Below are 5000 nucleotides of genomic sequence, written 5' to 3'. Positions count from 1 at the left end.
CTTGTCTTTTTATCTCTAGTGTCTAGCACAGTGCCTAGTACATAGTAGGAACTAAATAAATTGAATGTTTGATTGATTAAAGAGGTTGATGGTGATATATGCACAGAACTTTTGCATGCAAGGGCAGAACAGCTTTCAGACCAAGACCAAACCCCGATGGAGGAGTGTTTCTATTCACTATCAGTATGTGTTGCAAGTTGATGGTAGTGTAAGAAAGGTGACTTTTATGGGTTGGAGAATGGAGGCAGAGAAAGGAGCAGAGAAGGAGCAAATCCTTTCTCCTTTTTGCCAGCAGTTTCTGGATCCAGCCCTACGCTATCCCACCATCCTCAGCTTGCAAGGCAGACAGGTGGCAGAGAGGAGGCAGACTTTCTCTCCCCCACTTTCCCCTGGCTCCTGACATTACGCAGTGACTTGTAGTTCCTTCTAACATTAAGCCTTTTCTTTTCTTATGGTGAAAAATGCCATTGATTACAGACCTATCAAATTAAAGCTTCAGGAGCCTTAAGTGAGCAATTATTATCAGCTACAAAATGCTGGAAATTGTTTATTAGGCCGCCTCTCGTTGTTTACTGTGACAGCTTCCTGTAGAGCTCTCTCTGAGATGCGCGGGTGAGGCAGGGTGACTGCTCAGGAGCAGTCTGTTCTGGCTCCCGAATGCTGTGCCAAGGCAACGCTGGAAGCTGGAGGCTGAGAATGAATCACAGACCCCTTGAAATGTCTAGAGGTCAACTCTTCTATCCCTTGTCTCCAAACAGTTTTCATTTAAACCCTCATAGATTGGGAGAAATGAGGGGAACAGAGAAGGCAGTTTCTCTAATTTAAAAAATTCCCATGGATAAAGCATTGCAAATTACCTTCCAAAGTCTCGTGTACATAGAATATCTTCCTCATGTCTAGCCTAAATCTTTCATGCTGTGTTCTAAACTCAGAAATAAATAAAATAGTCATGATAGAAACAAAAAAGACATTTATCATAAAAACAGACAACATAGTCACTGAATCATAGACTTCGAAGCATAAGGGATTATAGAGGTTGCTTAATCCAGTCTTCTCATTTTGCAGATGAAGGGACTAGATCCAAGAAAACGTGAAAGAAGAAAGGAGAAATAAAGATGGTTCTGACCGAAACTGACACAATAACTTATGTTTATATAAAGTTCAAGTTTACAAAGTGCTTCCATATACTTTAATTTTCTTGGCAACTCCATGACATAGGCAGTTCAAGAATTATCATCCCCATTTTACAGATGAGAAAACTGATGCTCAGAAAAGTTAAATGTCAGGCTCCAGGTCACAAATATAAAAAGCTGGGAATGCTAGGATTTAACTACAGAATCACTGGAGCCTCAAGATTGGGGAAGGGCAAATGTCCCAATTTTCAGAAAAGGGAAGAGGACAGAGTCAGCAAACTACAAGTCAGTGAGTTCAACTTTAATTCCAGGAAAAATTCTAGAAGAGATTATCAAAGGTGGTTGGAGAATACCCAGAAATGGAAGTGATTACAAAGAGCCAACATGGTTCTATAGAGAAGAGGTCATGCCAGACTAACTTCATTTCCTTTTTTGACAAGGCTACTAAACCAGTAGATGATAGAAATGTCATGAACATAGTTTATCCAGATTTTAGCAAAGTTCTTGATAAAATATATCTCATGCTATTCTCATGGAAAGGATGGAGAGATATAAATGAAACTATTACAGAATCAATTGTATGGTTGGTCTCAAAAAATAGCTATTAATGGTCCAATATCAAGATGGCAGGAGGCATCCAGTGGAGCACTCTGGGGATCTGTCATTGCTCCTTTGCTGCTTACAATTTTTATCAATAACTTAGATAAAGGTAAAATTATATGTTTATCATTATTTTTTCAGATGACACAAAGCTAGGAAGTACAGATAACACAGGAGACAGAATCTAAGATCTAAGAAGATCTTGACAGATGAGGGCATTAGCTAAATATAGTAAGATGAAATTCAATGCAAAGTCTTACACTTGGGTACAAATAATCAGTCTTGAAGGATAGTGAAGGTATGGAGAGAAAGTCATTGTTCTAGGAAAAATCTGGGGCCTTTATTGGAGTGCAAGATTGATAGGAGTTAGCAGTGTGGAATGGTAGCTAAAAAGCGAATGTGACCATGGACTGCAGTAAGAGGGGGATTGCTTCTAGGAATAGAGAAGTGATAGTTCTACTTACTTCTGGATACCATGGTTTTAAAAGAACACTGACAGGCTGTAGAGTAGTCAAGTCAAATGCAAATAGAAATTGATCCCTGCAGGCAACACAATTAACTTTGTTGTAGAAATTAAAGCCATCTATAATCATATGAAAAAATGCTCTAAATCACTACTGATTAGAGAAATGCAAATCAAAACAACTCTGAGGTACCACATCACACCTATCAGAATGGCCAACATGACAAAACAGGAAAATGATAAATGTTGGAGAAGATGTGGGAAAATTGCAACACTAATGCATTGTTGGTGGAGTTGTGAAATGATCCAACCATTTTGGAGAGCAATTTGGAACTATGCCCAAAGGGCTATAAAAATGTGCATACCCTTTGACCCAGCAATAGCACTTCTAGGGCTATATCCCAAAGAGATCACACATGTACAAAATATTCATAGCAGCTCTTTTTGTGGTGGCAAAGAATTTGAAATTGAGAGGATGCCCATCAATTAGGGAATGGCTGAGCAAGTTGTGGTATATGAATGTGATGGAATACTATTGTGCTATAAGAAATGATGAACAGGCTGACTTCAGAAAAACCTGGAAAGACTTGTATGGTCTGATGCTGAGTGAAGTGAGCAGAACCAAGAGAATGTTGTACACAGTAACAGCCACTTTGTGTGATGACTAATATCGATAAACTTAACCCGTCTTGGCAATTCAAGGATCTAAGACATCTCCAGAGGCCTTGTGATGGAAAATGCTATCCACACCCAAAGAAAGAACTATGGAAGCCGAATTGATATTTTTTTTCTCTTCTGTTGAGTTTTGTTTCCTTTTTCTGATGGTTCCTCCTATTGGTTTTAATTTTTACTTACAACATCACTAATGTGAAAATATGTTTAATATGAATGTAAATGTATAACCTATATCAGATTGTGCGACATCTTGGGGAGGGTGGTGGGGAGGAAGGGGGAGAAAAATTTTAAACTCAAAAGCATATGGAAGTGATTATTGATAAATCAAAAGAAATTAATAAAAAAAAGAAAAAAATTAACTTTGTTGTAGTTTGGTCATGTCTGACTCTTCTAACCCCATTTGGGGCTTTCTTGGCAGAGATTCTGGAGTGGTTTACCATCTCCTTCTCCAGCTCATTTTGCAGATGAGGAAACTGAGGCAAACAGGGTTAAGTGACTTGCCTAGGGTCACACAGCTAGTAAGTGTCTGAGGCCAGATATGAACTTAGGAAAATGAGTCTTCCTGACTTCAGGCCCAACTCTCTATCTACCACACCACCTAGTTGCCCCCTGGTGGCCATGTGGTGCAATGCATCCACAAAAAGAACAGACCCACTAAGTGGTCATCTAATCTCTGGTGAAGATTTCCAGAAAGAACCCACCACCTCTTCTGGATGACCATTCCACTTTTGGAAAGCTCTAATTTTCAAGATATTATTCCCAACATTAAACCTAAATTGACTTAAATTAACTAGGAAAACCACAAATTAATATAATCTATGTTGTATTTTCATTTATTTTGTTAAACATTTCCCAATTACATTTTAATCTGGTCCAGGCCCCACTCAGAAGTTTTGAGGGGCTAGAATTTGACAACTCTGCTGTAGAGTATCCACAATAGGACAACTAGGATAATGAACGACCTAGAGTTCATGGCCATCTGTAAAAGGAACAGGGGTAATCTAGTCTGGAGAAGAGAAGACTCAGGGATGACATAATAGCTCTCTTCAAGTGTCTGAAGGGTTGTAATGAGGAGGGGCAGTTAGACTCATTTTGTTTGTCCCCGGAAGGTAAAACCAGTAGCAGTGTGTGGAAGTTGCAGAAAGGCCTATTTAGGCTTGATGTTGGGAATAATATATTGAAGATTAGAGATTTCCAAAAATGGAATGGTCCTCCAGAAGGGGTGGGGGGTTCTTTCTCCTTGGAAATCTTTACCAGCTGTTGGATGACCACTTACTGCATATGTTCACTTTGTACTAGATGGCCACCAAGGTTCCTCCTGTTAAGGAGTCACTTGAACTTGTCTTTTTGAGTTGCCTTATTTTCCAGAAACACTGGACCTAGAGTAGGCAGACTCTGAAAACATCAAGGATGAGTTGTTTGCACCCCAGGCTAGACTCCCTGTGTGTCCTTGGGAGTCAAGGCAGGCATCAGTTAGTCTGCACTAGGCTGAGAAACTGCAGCTGAGACCCTTGGAGATAAGTAGATCATTCTATCTTCATAGTCTAGCAGTTCCCAAGGGAAAAGAATGTTGCTTTTGTCATCGTACTTATTTATTATCTCTCCTCCCCTTTGGGAGGGAATTGTCCTCTCCCCCCTCCTACTGCTCTTTTCCTCCTCTCATACCACTCCCATTTAGGAGGAAATTTCTGTTTCTGCTTCCTTTGTTGTACTGTCATAAATATGCAAGCTTCTGTTTGGATTGTGAACTCTTTGCACTTGCAAAGGATTCCACATGCATGTTCATTTCTTTTGTAATAAATCCAGTTGCAATGCATGTCTCATGGACTTGTGATTTTTTTGTTTGTTTCTGCGATTCTATGATACCAGCACCTAGGACAGTGCCTGGTACAGAGTGGGCTCTTAATTTTTACTGATTGATATATTTGTGCATGTACATATCTGTCAACGAGCCTTTATTAAGCCATCCTATGTTCAAGGTCTGTGCTAAGTGCTGAGAATACAATAGCAAGAACAACAAAAGCAAAAACAGTCTTTTCCCTCAAGGAGCTTATATTCTAATGGTGTGGACAGCATAGATAAATAGATAGATAGATAGATAGATAGATAGATAGATAGATAGATAGATA

The sequence above is a fragment of the Vombatus ursinus genome, unplaced genomic scaffold, assembly GCF_900497805.2.
Source record: "Vombatus ursinus unplaced genomic scaffold, bare-nosed wombat genome assembly UNPS02012156.1, whole genome shotgun sequence".
Classification (NCBI taxonomy): domain Eukaryota; kingdom Metazoa; phylum Chordata; class Mammalia; order Diprotodontia; family Vombatidae; genus Vombatus; species Vombatus ursinus.
Note: the sequence above shows the minus strand (reverse complement) of the source record.